Here is a 16,781-nt window from a genome sequence, read left to right as displayed (position 1 = left end):
GCACACAGGGTGGCACACAGATCGGCACACAGGGTGGCACACAGGGTGGCACACAGGGTGGCACACAGAGCGCTGTGGCGGTGCCCTGGCTCTCGGAGCACGCCGAGGAACACGCGGCTGGCACGGTGCGTGTCTCTCCCCACCCATGCCCGCTGACCCGCGGCAGCGCTGCGAGGAGAGACAAAGCCGACCCGCAACTCAGCACACAGCCCTGCTGCTCGCTGCCGATCTCCCCGGGACCAGGACCTGCACTCCCCGAGCCTGGGGAAGGCAGTGTTGGAAGTGGGGGTTAAAAGTCTTACCAACCCCACCCACTGCTGAGCATTCCCCCTGCCTGTCGGGCTCACGGAGCTCTCGACAATCGTGTGGCCATTCCAGGAGGAGCTGTGCTCCTTGCAGACCCAGGAGAAAAATCCCCTGGAAGAGTTGCCTCTTGTTGGTAAATCCTGTTTGTGGGGAAGTTATCTTCCTTTTCTGCTTTCAGGCTGAAACCTGCAAAAAGTCCACTGGATTTGCACCATTATGGAGTTAAGAAAATAATTGGCTGAACAAATACTTGTCCCTCGGGCCGTTTACCAGCAAGAGAGACAACCTGTAAACTTCTCTTGCATACAAGGAGTTGTCACATATTAAAAGCTTCCTCACCAGCAGTTCCCAGGTTTTTTTTTTTTCAGCCATGCCTCCCTAGCAATCAGCTTTGGTTCAGATTCTCTTTTCTTCTATTGCGAAAACTCTTTGAATTTCTAAGCAGGTGCTTTTCAACATCATCCCATCTTATCAGTGACCGGAGAAAAAGAGATGGCCCTTCCAACACATGTACGGATAGGAATTACTGCCCTCTACCCCCTACCTACACTTCTAAAGAGAAAACATTATTTTCTTTCCATCCTGAGCTATGAGGCAAGGTAGCTTGATAATCATCCCACTAGTTGCTTACGCCTCTCAATTAGGCATCCAGCACAGCGGGAGATTTCCTGGTTAATGAGGGTGAATACCTGTGATTCCTCTTCTGACCCACTTCTATCTTCTTGTTAATTTTTATTTTGGGGAGAGTGTGGTTAGATACACTACTGTTCCTTACCTCTCCCTCCCCCCAGGGGCATTTCTTGCGTTCTTCTGGGATTGTCCCTCACCTTTTAAATTGCTATGGTCGTTTCTCCCTTTCCTGCTGGCTCTTCTCTGTGCCTTCCTTATCAGGCTCTTATAACTGTGTTGGCAGTCCCTGCCTTATTTGTCCAGCGAACTGACAATTCTTGAGCTGATATCCCATCATATGACCTTTTCATGGAGTTGAGACCAAAATTACTGTGTAACCAGGGGGCAATAAACCACACCTGATAAGATGAAAGGCTTTCAGCTTTTTCCAGATTCTAGATACTGGAAAAACAGTGGGGGTGATGAGGAAAAGAACAATGGAAGAGGTTCAGCATGGTGCAGCCAGTCATGATGAAGAATATTTAATTATCTTATTTTATGAATTAAACTTCTCCCCAGGTGATGGAATAGACCAGTGAGCGTTTTTCACAGTGATGACACACATGGGGTAGACTGGGAAGTGTTTTCCTTTGTTCCCTTTGCATCCCTCTGCAGTTTCTATAGAGGAGGACCTTGTGCCTTCCCGGTTGTGTGGTGAGGTGGCAGCTGTCATGTGGGTGCAGAAGTTCTTGTGGCCCTCTCCATCAAGCAGGGAACATCTTCCCGTTTCAATCCCCTGCACTGGAGGAGGAATGCCTCTCCAGCCAAGCTTTGTCCTCTCCAGCTTTGCTGCCAGTCTGTAATCCTGGCTGTGTACAAAGAGGGAAGTGTCCCCCTTCTTTGCTTAGGCAGAATGAAAGAGTGGGTAATTTATGGGCTGAGAACAGGTGAGTGTGCTGCCTGTGTGCAGAGAGAAGGGAAGGAATGGTGCTCTGAATCCATACCCTGGATTAAAATTGCCTATTTAATAACGAGCTTTCCATTTTTTCCTTGTGATTCCCGATTCAAAACCCATAAAAAAGCACAAGGAGAAACCTGGTACATTATTTTACAGTCACCCTACTTTCCCTACTCTGTTTGCCTGAGGCACTAAAAAGGGGACCACTCTTCTTGCTTTCTGGCTTCCTATGGAGCAATGGCTTCAATTCTTACTTCCCAGATGCCTCAAGTTGGGAGTCCTTGACCCAGCCTTCACTGTATTAATTTAGTATATTGTACACTGTCTGAACTCTCTGATGTTTACTGTGCTACCTTTTAGCTGTAAGTTTCAGGCACAGGAAAAACAGATCTAGGGACATCTGTTTTTTAAGCCTCCCCTGCTGTCCATTTTTCCAAAGGATCTATATAGGTGCCATAGTGAAGCCTATGGATTTCTCTGCTTCAATTATTAAATGAAACAAGGCCACATTTTCCTTTGCAATGGAAAACTTCGGTTGGTTATTAAAACCTAGGTGTTCATGAGGCTAATTTCTTGCTGTATGGGCAGGGGGAGGAAGAGGAGGATTTCACGGGAAAGTCTGATAGGTTCCAGTACTCCTCATGAGAGGACCCATATCTTTGGGTAAAATAGCTGAGTAAATTCGCTTAGAGACTCTCAGGGCAAAAAATATGCCTCCCATCCCTCTTCCTTGCCCCAGCTCCATTTTTGCTGAGTTTAACACCCACAGTTTTGAAAGGGAAAAACTTAGCCTTCTGGCAGAAATACATGTGCATTCATGTTAAAAAATTCTTGAAGTAAGGAGAGTTGAGACAGGCAGACTCCAACCTTCCATCTCAGAATAGAATAAATATTTTTATTCTATAGTCACGAGTGGAGTCAGCATTACCCCATACTCAGAGTGTCTTCACTGCCTGTCTCCACTGCCACCAGCTTGTTCTGTGCAGACACCTGCTGAGATGATTCTGTAGTCCCATGTCAAAAAATCAAATTGTGCATGTTTGTATAACTAGTCTGTCTCAGTCTGCAACTTTAAACCTCCCTGCTGCTTGCAGTGACAAGTTGATTTTCTGTGTGTACTTAAATTAGATGCTCACATGCAAATTTACAACTTGAAAGTGTCCTTGTGAAGGCTTTATTTTTGTTCTGTCTGATTGTATTGTACTTTTTTATTAAAACTGAAGGCTATGCCAACTGAGAAATATATTTTTGTTCTTCTATATAGGAAAACAAAACAAGCACTAAAGTAGGAAATAGGATAAATAAGTGACAACTCTTGAAAGGGGATTAGAAAGCAGCAGTGTAATGATGCATAAATCCCATGTTTTGTGTACAAAAGTTTCTTTAGAACAAAAGGCAGGTTTGATATCAAAATGTTTAAGTAGTACCAAAAGACATTTTACTATTTTTAATACAGAAATGGAAAAATAGTGTTAAATACAATTTCATTAACTAAAAAAAGAGATTAAATACTGTCTTTGGAATGACTGCTCACTCAGAATTTCTTTGCTTTGTATTATGTTAAAATAAAGATGAGTGGCAAAAAATAGACCCTTGAAATGCAAATGAACATTTTGCAAATTAAAACAGTTCAGTTGACCCTCTTTCTCAAATGATTGAGTTGCTGAAATATAACAAATTATTTAAGTTCAAAACAAGAAATTATTTACTTTTAAATTACCGGAGAATGAAGAAGTTATTTTTCTGCCAAGTTCAAATATGCTGGCTTTTGCAGGGTAGTTTGGGGATATTTTTATATTTCTGCTTGACCTGGAAATGCAGATGACTCTCATTTGTTACAATTATTGTGCTACCCATCTAATTTAGTCTATAAATTCCTTGAGGCAGGAAACACATCTTCCTCTGGGACTGCTTGGCTCTGAAGGCAACCCATTACAGCAGAAGGCGGCTGTCTAGAGCAAAATCATGCCATGTTGATTTTCTCAACTCAACCTCTCTGTGCCAGGCAAATCTAGAGGACCACACAACCCCTGAGGTTTATAAATCAAAGAATTTCAGAAAGTGAAAAATTCTGGATGCATAGACTTAAAATCAGCTTGGCATTTATACTCTGGATTTTTTTTCCCTATACTGGCTATCTCGAGGAGGAAGTATTGTATTTAACCTGTCAGTCACGGAACAGGACCGTTCCCTGTCCCACTGGTCTCTCCCACTGGATAAAGGCAGTAATGGGATGATATTCCACCCAATCCTTCTGAAGCATCTCCTTTAAACTCCGTTCACAGATGTGAGTCAGAGTCAGAGCTGCGCAGTGTTTATGCACAGCGTGGATGCTGCGGCTCACAGCAGCTCGTCTCCGAGGGCCTGTGCTCAGTCAGCTGCTCAGAGCCAGTCAGCCAGCTCAGGCAGCCGGAGACACACCGGTGCACCCGCAGCTGCAAATTGCCCACATCACCTCTGCAGCCTCGTGTCCTTGCAGCTTTTTCTTCCATCCTTTATGCCTTACTGGACTCCACCAATCTCCCCACTGACATCTGAGCTGCTCTGATCTCCTCAGAGTTCAACAGCTGGCAGTGATCTAGCGTAAAGCTCACGCAGCCTGCTTCTGGAGTCCCTTTCACCTCAGATTTATTAGCCCTGTTGTCTCTGTAGATTTCTCAAAATGCTCATAAATTAGAAATATTAATAAAAGGGACACTGTGGATTTAAACAGATAATATTTATGATTTTTTTAATGGCACAGTTATTATCAATTGACATTTAAAATGGCACCATAATCCATCAAGGTGAAATGGACTCAGAAAAATATTTCTCCCAAGCCAAAACCCATAACAGCAGCAGCAGGATTGCAAGAGAGGAAGGACACAAACAGTTTGAAGCCCAGGTCACTGATTACATAATTCAGAGGTGTTTTTTTAACAACTTCACTTGCTGTTTAATCCATTCTTGTATTTCATAATGCTTCTTCTCCACTGCCAGCCCCTCTGAGCCCTTTGTAGAGGTTTTTCTATCAAAAATCTTTAGTTAATCCATGATAGGGGGAGCAATTTGCTTTGAATAGATCAGGAGCTGTTATGTGTTGGAAGGGCTGGAGAGATCAAAGGCTGTCCTTTTCAAAACAATTCAGGCCATGGAGCAGCAATTGCCATGGAGAGCTGTCCAGCATGGCTATAAACAAGCTTTGATTTTTTGCTCTTTGCCTGATGGAAGGTTAAAAATAAAGAAGGAATGTGCTTAATGAGGTCCATCCTCCCAAACATGGGGAAGGACAACAATTTTTTCCTCACCTACTGAAGAAGGCTACAGAATCCATATGTACAGAAATGAAACCAATTCTTCAGGGGAAAAAAAGCGGGGAAAAATCCCAAGGAATCAATAACAGAGTAAAACAGAAAGTCCATGACCTGTAGCTCATTATTTGAAATTGGTTGTAGCTTGGTAGTGAATATATTTCTGTGGTGATGCATGGAAATGAACTTCCTGTGACCTAGAATGGTTCTTCATCATCCAGGTGATGAAGAGAAGGCACTGAAAGCTACTAGGAGTCACTGGTGCTATGCTGAGCTGCTGTTGTCCTGCAGTGGTATCTGCAGCTAAAGGATTAGGTTTTTACTGCATAATCCATGAGGGAAATGCCAGCAGAAGATACTCTTTGAAACAGTGCCATGGCAAACTATCTCATTTGCCAATGAGGAGGAGACTGGCACTGCCAAATGGGCAATTAAAGGTATCCTTAGGCAAATGCCTGAGAGAAATGTACCTAATACCCCTCAGGATGCACTTCACTCCCTATATTTTCAAGAGAAAAAGCCTCAAGAAGTAGTTTAGGTTAATTGTCTAAAAGTTAGATGCTTGAAGTACAGTACATACATCCCTCACTCCCAAACTGACCATGCAAAATGCACAGATTGGGAGTGAGAGACTGAATTATTTTTTGTTCTGTGTTCTTAACTACATGTGCTTTTTTCAGTGTATTTGTATGAAAAAAAAGCACAGACAGACCAAGTGAGTACTTGGGCAGAAGTCAGCGAGGTTTAGCTGACCATCAGTGTGTTAGCTGTGAGGGAAGTTTTCAGGTTACAGTAATGGGATTGAGCTGGCATCTGTTGTCTCATTCCTGAGAAGTTTGGTCTAGAAGTAATTCACAGCCTGGGCACAGTTTCATAGGAAGCAGCACTCTGGGAAGATTTTGAGATTTTAAGGAATGTTCCCACACCAAACCAGAACAAAAAGTCAAACTCTGATCGACTCAAAAAACAAGGTGGTTTTTTTTTGTTTGTTTTGGGTTTGGTTTTTTTTTTTAGTCCATTAAAACTCAGCTCAATAAAAACATTTCATTTTGATCATAATAAAATGTTTTGTCTTGCTGTTGAACTTTCAATTACATTTTCACTGTAATCAATTCATTTTTAAATAAAGCAGTAATCTTGAACATGGCAAAATGACCTTTTAAAGACTACTGGAACAGCATGTTTCAAGAACATGAAGAACTTTTAAAATTTATTTTATTTTAATGAACAGTGAATCCAAACTATTCTAGCCTGGTAATGTAGAACTCTGTGTGTGCAGAGCAAATGCATGTTTTTGCAGCTGACCCAGTTTCCTGGTCTCATAGATGCAAAAAAACATTTAGGGAAAGTTGTAGTATGTATGTTTTTCCTAAGGCTGCTGTCTGTCCTGATTAACAGGATGCATAATTAATTATCATATTATGTTGTTAAGCCCAGGTTTTTTTGTAGAGATTTTTTTCTCAAATTTAGCAGTCTGGTCTGTGAGGTATCCTGGAAAACAGTTACTGCATAGATAATTTATGTGGGAATAAAGAAATTCTATACTGCATGTGCAAGAGGGTTTTTATCTGTCTGGGATGGTCACATATTTCAGCGTGTATGGATTTGCCAACCTCACCTTTCTTTAAAACTGCCATGATTTCCACAAGGAAAAAGCATTACTATGTTATAAAGTTCCCAACTGGCTCTGACACCCTACATGGATTTTAACCACCTTTCACATGATGGGCTTTGCAAACCATGTTGTGAAACAGTGCTTTAGTTACCACTAATTAATTCAATGCTCAGGCTGACAGAGCCAGAATTAGGGGATCACTGCTTGAACTATTTCTGCCTCTCAAAGCCAAGCAGGAGAGGGCAGCATGTCCTGTGGGATAAGCACACCAGGGCTGTGACAGCCCAAGTGGGGAAGTGAAAATTGTATTACATCCTCACTTTCCACTTTGAGACATTCCCATGATGAAAAGATGTCACAGAATGCGAAGTGGTAGTCTTACCCATCTGATTTGCATGCAAGGATTCTCCTGCTATTACTTCATACACTAAAGCCTGTGATTTATAAGCCAAGAACAACCTTGATTTTTTGCATAAAATGGTTTCTGCAGATTTTCAGGGTGGGAAAGAATTATAGGAGTGGAATGGAATGGAATGGAATGGAATGGAATGGAATGGAATGGAATGGAATGGAATGGAATGGAATGGAATGGAATAGAATGGAATAGAATAGAATAGAATAGAATAGAATAGAATAGAATAGAATAGAATAGAATAGAATAGAATAGAATAGAATAGAATAGAATAGAATAGAATAGAATAGAATAGAATAGAATAGAATAGAATAGAATAGAATAGAATAGAATAGAATAGAATAGAATAGAATAGAATAGAATAGAATAGAATAGAATAGAACTGTTTTAGTTGGAAGGGACCTACAGTGATCATCCAGACCAACTGCCTGACCAGCACAGGGCTGGCCAAATTAAAGCATGCTATTTAGAGAATTGTCCAAACACCTCTTAAACACTGGAGCAACAACCATTTCTCTAGCAAGGCTGTTCCAGTGCTTGACCACCCTCTCAGTGAATAAATGCTTCCTAATGTCCAGTCTAAACCTCCCCTGGCTCAGTTTTAAATTATTCCTACACAGCCTAGCACTGGATACCAGGGTGAAGAGACCAGCACCTCCCTCTCCACTCCCCTTTCAGGAAACTGTAGAGAGCATCTAGTATCTATAAGGAAAGCCAGTAAATTAAAATTAGTTAAAGGCTGGTTGCTAAAGCCTGTTTTTCAGGTGACTTATTCTTGTCTTATTCTAGAAAGCACAAGAGAAGCTGAGTTTTCCTGTCTTCTTTAAACTTCAGTCTTTGCAGCACCCATACACGTAACTTTAAAGAAGTTTATAGTGGGGAAAATGAAAATAATTTCTGATTTTGTCTGTCAATCATCCCAAACCATATTTATCCCACAAAGTGAAGAGAGTGAACTGATCCTGAATCCTCTTGCCTGACAAAACCTTAAATATTATTTCAGGATGTGCTGGGATGGTTTGTATTAATTTTTCTATGGGTCCTGAATAGGAATGGCAGGAGGGCATGAAGATATATCCTCAGATCCATAACAAAGGCAGTCCCAAGAGAATAAACTCTTTGCTGACAGAGGAGTGAGAGCAATAGATAAAAAATCTTGATAGCAGGAAGAAATTCTGGGCAGGAGCAAGACACACCTGCAGAGCAGGCTGGACATATAATCCTTGTAACTTATCCTGTCAACACATCATCTTTGTCAGTGCTAAAATTCAGGTCAAACTCCATGACAAGAAAGTAAAAGAGATTGCACTGTAGCAATTCATTAGTTCTAATTACAAAACATGAAGAAAATGTCACTTCCAAATTTAGACAAAACATAAAAATTTCAGCCTCTGCCTGGGACAGTCATGTTAGGCTGGCCAGATGGCAAAATGGCAAAACAAGCTAACAGTCCACTGAGGCCCTGCAAAATCTTGGGAGAGCACAAGATATCCATGTACAGACTAGAGAAGGAAAAATATCACCTGCAGGCACATGAAGGAGACATTCTTCCACTTGCCAAGGAGATACAAGTCCTTCTTGCCTGGCAGAGCCCTCACACCTCCCACTTCCTTTCACTTAGACAGCATTGCAACTTTCCCTGTCCTGTCCATGGGGATCCTCAGAAAATGATGAAGTGCACAATATTCCTAGGCTCTCAGCATTTTGTTTTGTTTAATGGGCTCCTGTGGGAACTCCTATTACTCTACTCTGGAGGGAAGAGCTTTTTTGTTTTTGTTGCTGCTGTTGTTGTTTGCCCCCTTTTGCCAGAGGCAGGTCATGAATTATGTGCCTGATGTTCTTCCTCACTCCTGGACTTTCTGTGATGCCCCACAGGGACCTATTAAGAGCTTTCCTGCTGCATCCTTCCAGAGAAAGGCCAAGTGCTGAAGTGGCAGAAGCAGGGGTAGAAAGAGGCTCTTGTGACTCAAGGATAGTTGGAGGAGAGCAGCAAGTCACTGTTAGGGTTTGGATGGGCCCATGGGGGTCTGCTGGGAAACGGAGATGCATACCAAAACAAACTGTCCAATTACAGGGCAAATGCATGGTTTGTGTGGTTTTTCTCCTGAAGGTGCATTTTGAATCATGGTATTTCCACTCATGAAGTGGCACCAGAACTCAGACTTCAGAGAAATGGGCACTTCTGACCTGCAGCTAACTGCAGATCTTTCTGTGGTCTTGTCCATGAACTACACACATTGAGCCAAAGTTTAGATCCAGCTGCTAAAGCTGTCTATGCTGTTGAGGCAGAAAAGCCCTAGTTTGGTTCCTCTGGGTGACATCTAACTCAGCCACTTTCATGCACTTCAAATAAATTTCCTTCAAGAAGCCATCTCATGTTTTTATAACCACAGACATTTCAAACATATTTCTGTATTTTCTGATATGCCATTGGCACAGGCTATGAAAATTATTTGGGCTATATATAGTTGGACTTTTTTCTTTTTCCCCTTGCAGTTTTTTATAGGAAAGCAACATTTCTGTAGCTTTGTGCCAACCTGGCCTCTCTTCAAGTGCACTGTCTGCTTTTTATCCATAAAATCACATACCGGAAAGTCCGTCTAAAGAACATTATTAGCTGAGGCTGCCGAGTCAAGTACTGGAAAGCTAAGGTAACGCCAGACTTGAGATTGCTTCTGCTCATACGTTAAGGGGCAGATGCATTAGGACATGGTGAAAGCTTTTTTTGATGGCCAGACTCTGCAGAAGGTGGGATGATCTGTCTCACAGGCAGGACTGATGAATTACCTGAAAAGCAATTCATTTGTATGAACTCTTTATTCCTCAGCTGTGACCCCCAACCCCCTTCCCTGTGCTCATTTTGGTCCATTTTCTGTATCCTCTGCAAGTCCCAGCAGGTGCTAAAACCACCGTGGCTGTAACACACACTATGGCACTGCCACAGATGGAGTAAGGGGAGGAAGAAGAGGAAGCAGGTGAGGATTGTTTGGTTCAGACAACTTCTGGGGGGGATGAAAGGGCATTTTCTCAGCCCAGAAAGCAAAAGACAAGAGCTGCTTGATAGATCACCCCTCCATGTGGTTTGTGCCTGACTCATTCAGCCTCCTTTGGTGATGAGGCATCAGTCACTGGTGAGACACTGAAAAGGACTACAAGAGTAGTGTTACTTTATGATCCAGTAAATATTTCCACAGCCTTTTCGGAGGAAAAAGTGAAAATTTGCCTCCACTGCACATCAACATAGCACAGGGGAGCTCAGCTCTGCATTGCCAGGACAAGGCACTGAGGAGCCCCCTGCACAGCTGAAGAGAAATCTGGTGACAGAATGGTGAGGGTTGTTTGGGGCAGCTTGTGCAGGGTCTGTCTTTCTCCCCCCACCCTTGCCTACAATAGTGTTAATGTAACAGGACAGTTCATTTCCTTTCTGGCTGAACACTGAAACTTATTTGCAGTTTAGGCTGCCAAAAATAAAACCAGTTGTCTGAAATATTCCATTTAGTTGCCTTATTATGGGAGTAAGCTTTGAAAAATGAAGACATTTTCAGGTTGTCACTGCTCTTGTTATGGAATCCATGAAAATGGAATTTTTAAAAATGAAAAATATTCTCTGTCTTCTTTATTTATTTAGGGGGAAAAAAGAGTCCCTGTGATTTCCTTTTAGCTTTAGGTACAGCCCTTCTCTCTGTTGGACTGACAGCAGATTCGAGCAGATGTTGCTCTATCCATGACATGCAGGTTGTTATTTCCAGCTTTCCTTCATGGCCAGGAGGGCTAAAAGCATTCCTTAATAAGGAAAACACAAATGTTGTTGACATCAAAGCAGAGCTGGAGCCCCAGGCACACTCCTGTGCATTAATATGTCCTGGGCATCATGGAGATTTGTTCCTCTGGATCTGCAAAGGCAGGTACAGCCTTGTGCTCTATCCACTGGATCTTCCCTGCAGACTACATACTAATTGACATCCCTGTACTGAAGACACAGGGCAGTCAGTGCCAGCTTTGGTTGGGTTTTTTTGGGTAAATACTCTCTGAAGTTTTTTTACGTGATAGTACACTAATGGTAGGGGTGAGATGAGGTTAAGAACCAGCTTATTACCTATTACTTTGTATTTTAAAGAATAAGTTTCTGTTACTTCTTTGATGAAATATGAAGAGCAAAGTCACATTATTTTTACATCTCCACATCTGTCACATTTAGTTCACTGCTCAGTTAACAACACATGTAATGCCACTTGACTAACAATACTGACATGGGAAGTATCTCTAGATCCCACTTCATGTTCTAGCAATGGTTATTTAGAAATTGTGCTACATTAACCAAAGTCTAGTGCCAAGTAATCTGAATGCTGTATTCAAGCATCCTCCTGCTTATACATGAAGACCTCCAGTTTCACTTAAATATTTTAAAAAAGCTATGCACCCACCTTGACTGCCATAAAAGTAAAATAAAAAGTTCCTTTGATTGAAATGCTGGTTGGATCAAGCTTGCAGCATGTCTGTATTCTTTCATTATTACAGAAATGTTACAACTACCAAATATATCTGAAATTAATTTTCTGAGACTATTCTGAGAAGAGTTCTGAAGATGCACATTTTGGACTTGGGGCTTGTAGCTCATAATAGAAATATCACATTTCAATAAAAATCTACCTCAGGCATAACAAGCTAAATCACTAAATATGAAGTTGGCACCACCTTAATACAACACAGCTACACAGCAGTAAAATAATTACACACATACACACACATAAATAGTCACACATAAATAGTCATACATAGCCAAGGACTTTTTTCTCTTGGTAATGCAAGGTAATAGTGATACAGAAGGCATAACAAAATTCACAAAAGGGAGTAAGACAGCTGGCACTGAAAGCATTTGAAATAGTGTGGACAACATGCAGGGAGGAGACCATAGAAATAAGGATGCAATGAGGGACCTTGTCAGTGCAGACGTGTTGAAGCTAATGTCCAGCAGAAACAAAATCCCACTTGGGACCCTGCATCCCCATGCTGATGTTCTCTCTGGATGTGAAAATAGCATAATGGTTTATGCAGAGCATCCACAGGTGACTGCATAGTTAACATCAACCTATGGATAATGGACATACAGAAAATCAAGAAGAGCTGCAACATAATCTTTTTATTATCTTCATCCTGAGAAAGGACAGTCTCTGCCTTCCACAAAAATCTTTTGACTAAGAACTTTTCACCATCTGTAACTGAGCTAATCAAATTCAGAATACTTCAATCCAAAGAGAGTGCAGGGCTCCTTAGTGTGTGGACCCCGACAGACTCCCTTCCTTCAATAACAAAGATTAAATTTACTTGCACATCTCTTCTAATTGCAGCTGCAGCAGGGAGAAAGATGAGGAAACAACATCTTAAACCTTAAGTACAAGCTGGTTGCTTAACCTGGCTCATGCCTACCCAATTTGCAGTTGTTTTTTAGTGCTGATGGTTAGCTTCTCCTCCTACTATTGCCTCACAAGAAATTCTTGATAAGTCTTCCTAGTGACATTTTAGAAGACCAAATACAGACAAAGTGTTTTAAAAATACAGAGAAAGAGAATTTGCACGGTCTTGAGTCTGTCTTGAGGAAGCTGTGATAAATGCAGTTTGAGAGTATTTTTATTTGCTGTCTGAGAGATAAAGAGAATGATAACAAGTAATTTTTTGTAACAAGCCAGGCTGGATGGGGATTTGAGCATCGTGGTCTAGTAGGTGACACCATCCTCTGCATGACAAAACACAACTAACACATGATCTGGGTACTTTTTATGATCCATGCAGTCAGGTTTCCTGCCTGGGATGATGGCTGAGTATCCATGGACCACACACAGCTCAAGTACTAAATTTCAAGGGCACTAAAGACCTTTACACATGGAGGAAATAAGATTAATGCCCTTCTGCATTCTTCGTACAGACTTAGTTCACAGCTGAAAAAACCACTTGGTTTTGGATCACACTGCTGAAGTGCAGTGGCAGCATTTGGAAGAACACAGACAAAAGGATTGCACATTTATAAATTGTGCAATGTACATGATTCAGGTGTTGGCTGGCCTGGAATATTGATCAGGTGAGGGTTTTGCTTTTTGGCTTAGAATTGCAACTGTTAACAAAGCTTTCCAACTGAGGTTGATTTAATGCCTCATTTGGCATCTGAAGTTTCCCCCAGGCCAAATAGTACACGTGCTAGGTCAGAGGAAAAGGGGACGGCTCTGTGTCTTCCCAATCCCTTCTGCACATCATGATTGCATTCAACCATGCAGTGGGTCCTTTCCATGCAGCCCAGGTGTGTGTCTTTCCTCATGCCTGCCAACATGAGAAAAGGTGGAAGCTGTTTGCTTGGAAACATGCTTCAATCTGATGGATTTTTTTTTTATTGTGGATATTGTAGTTATATTATTCATTGATTTTGTGTTCTGTGCTTGTTCAATGCTCCAGACTGTAGCTTCCAGCTGGGCTTCTCAAGCACTAGACTGAATTTGCAGCTCACTCTCTTTTAACATCTAAAAACCTCCTTGTGCTGGAACTTCTCTGTGTAAGACGAGAAGTGTCCAATTAATGCAGTGATCTTATGGAAAAAAAAAAAGCTACAAAAGTCTTGTTATGTCTTCACACTACCCTTTGTGGAATTGGGCTGAACTGAGATGACCTAAACCATGGCTTTACTTTAAATATTTGTATCTGAACTTTATTCCAGGTGCATAGGGCATGTTAGCACCATCCAGTTCAGAGATGTACAGACTAGTTTCAAACATGCTGGTTTCTTCAGGTAGAAGTGTTCCTGAAATTTGCTGTAGCATGATACTGCTTTTGCTGTGGAACTCTCTTAATATAGACTGCCAAACAAGTGGCTTAGTCCTGTGGTGTGAGCCTGAGAAGGTAGTTATTTTTCATGGCACTGACTTTTGTTTTGACATGCAGTGCTGCCCAGAGTGAGGGAGATGAACCCCCTATTCTCAGTGCACTCTCTCTGAGCAAGTGAAGAATAAACTAGAAAGCAACTTCTTTCCCAGTATTTCTGACTCTGCACTCTACAGACACAGCTAGTCTGCCATGAGTTAGCATGTTAACAGAAGCACTGAGCTCTGAGTTACAGTTCCCAGCTGAAATGTGCTACCCTTGCAGGATGCTGGACTCCCTGTTCATCAGCTATACCTTTTCAAGGTCTTCAGTTAATTTTTCTTCATTCACCTCCCCTAGGAGAAGAGGTGAACAGCATAGTAAACAGGATTTTTTTTGCTTTTTTCCCCCCTTGTAAAAGCATTCATCTCCCAGTGTTGCTGGGACTTACATAATATCTGGAGAGCTGTGACAGTGCCATGGCTTGAGATGGACCATGGCAGCGAGTTCAGCAGGAAATGACTGATGGTCTTAGCAGGGATCTGGGGCCGTGCTGGTCGGTCGCCGCCAGATGGCGCCGTGGGCTCGGCTGGCCCGGGGTTCCCTAAGGGGCTGGGCCGCGACGCCCGCGCCGCCCCAGAGCTCCGGGAGCGCGGCGGGCGCCAGGGGCTGCGCCCGCGGGAGGGCGGGATGAGCTTCTCTAATGAGGAACAGTGGGAAAAAACTGTGACTGTGGGCATCACCTCCCCGCGATGGGCTGGGACTAGGAGGCCAGGCTTTGGGAAAGGGAGTTTTAGTATAGGAAGAAGTTATGTGTGGGTATTAGTCTCTGGAAAGGAGCAGGGGAAAGTCACATGGCCTGGGTACTCCTGTGATATTGCACGGTTTGGATAGTTTGTAGACATTAGAAGGCAGGGGCAGCTTCACAGGAGAGGGGGATTGTTGGTGTGGTCCCACAGGCACAGAATGCCTGTAAGTACTTTCCTTGAAAAAGTGGTGAATATCCATTGGCATATCCAGCTGCTGACATCCCATTATTTACCACAGTCAAAGATAATACTGTTTGTGAAGGCTTAAAAAAGGTGCTCAAGAAACTGAGTGATTGGGTAATAAAATGGCAGATGAAATTCAGTGTCAATAAATGCAAAGTAATGCACACAGAGGAAAACAACCTTAACTATACATTCACAGTGATGGACTCTAAATGAGCTATTACCACTCAGAAAACAGATTTGGGAATCATTACACATAATTCTTCAGAAACAATCACCTCAAAGCCTAGCAATGGTCAAAAAGACAAATTGGGTATTAGACATTATTAGGAAAGAAATAGATAACATGATAGAAACATACTTTTTTTTTTTTTTTTTTTTTTTTTACCATGCAAACCAATGCAGTACTCACATCTTAAATGCCAGGAGGGAGGGAACAATTTATTAGACACTTGGTTTACAAGAAGCACCATATATTTTCAAGAGATGACACTGTGGAACTCATTGTCACAGGAAATTTTAAAAGCTCAAATGCAATTAAATTAAAACAATAATTAAATAAATGTGTTGGCATTAGGTCAAATAAAGTTTGCATTGAGTGATGTAGACAGATCTACAAGCTCAGGTAATAACATACCTTCTAGCTATGGAAAGGAATGGGGATAATCATGCTATCCCAGTTTGTTTGTTTTGTTTTTGTTTTTTTTTAATTCTGTTGGGCTGCACAGACCTTTGCTTTTAATCATTAAGGTCATACTTAAATCATTATCATGAAGATAAAGAAATATTTTGGTCCTAAGTAAAATCAATGGCAGAATTCATTGATTTCAAGAACAGGAAAATCAGTTCTGCCTGTAGCTGGGTCATGTCTCACTGTGCGAGGTGTTGCATTGATTGAAGCAAGACTGCTGGCACAGCATGAGCAGCTTATAGCAGGTATCTTTGAGCTACCCAGAAAGTAGCAGTGACTAAGAGTGGAATTCATTTCAACTAACTTTAGCTGGTGGTGAGAGCTAGGTGCTGGTTCTTTTAGCAACTGAGGTACTTCTTCCTGTCACAGTGTGTCCATGGTATGAGTTTTGACAGAGAAAACAATGACAAAATACATAGCATGTTCCAGAAAAAAACAACTAAAGCATCAGAAGCACAAGTCACCTTGCTTGCTCTTTAGCATCTGATATAGGAAATTAAGATGGTGTTTGAACACCTTGGGGTAAAGACAGAAGATAGGAATGTAATTTCCACAAGGAAAATAAATGTGACACCATTTGCTTTTGGTACATAACAGACCACCCGTCCTTTTCAGGTGTCTCAGTGACAAAATGAGCAACCAAAACCCAGAAATGTTATTTGCATTAGAAGCAGAAATATTTCTGTTTGGTGCCTGATTATTGAATAGGGATCCCACTTTAGGGCCATTAGTGAACTGCTGCAGAGCTGTAACTGCTTCTTTCTGGCACAGTTTCATCCCTGTCTACTGGAGAAAAACCTTCTGCCAGTGAGGAGGCATTGCTTCTCAGAACTGGTCTTGACTACTGGCATAAGCATGTTTTAAATTAGTAGCAGGCAGACCCAAAGCAGAATATTGAAAAAGGCAATACCAATGAAAGAATCCTTTAAGCTTTATGTTTTAGGAAGGCAGGAAGAAGAGGACTAGGTTTGGTGGAATGTTTTGCAGGGATATAGATTATCTCTCTTTTTTTTTTTTAGATTTGCTTATGTAGCAGCTGATCTCCAGTTCTTCTCCTTACAC

Source organism: Poecile atricapillus, chromosome W (assembly GCF_030490865.1).
Source record: "Poecile atricapillus isolate bPoeAtr1 chromosome W, bPoeAtr1.hap1, whole genome shotgun sequence".
NCBI lineage: Eukaryota > Metazoa > Chordata > Aves > Passeriformes > Paridae > Poecile > Poecile atricapillus.
Note: the sequence above shows the minus strand (reverse complement) of the source record.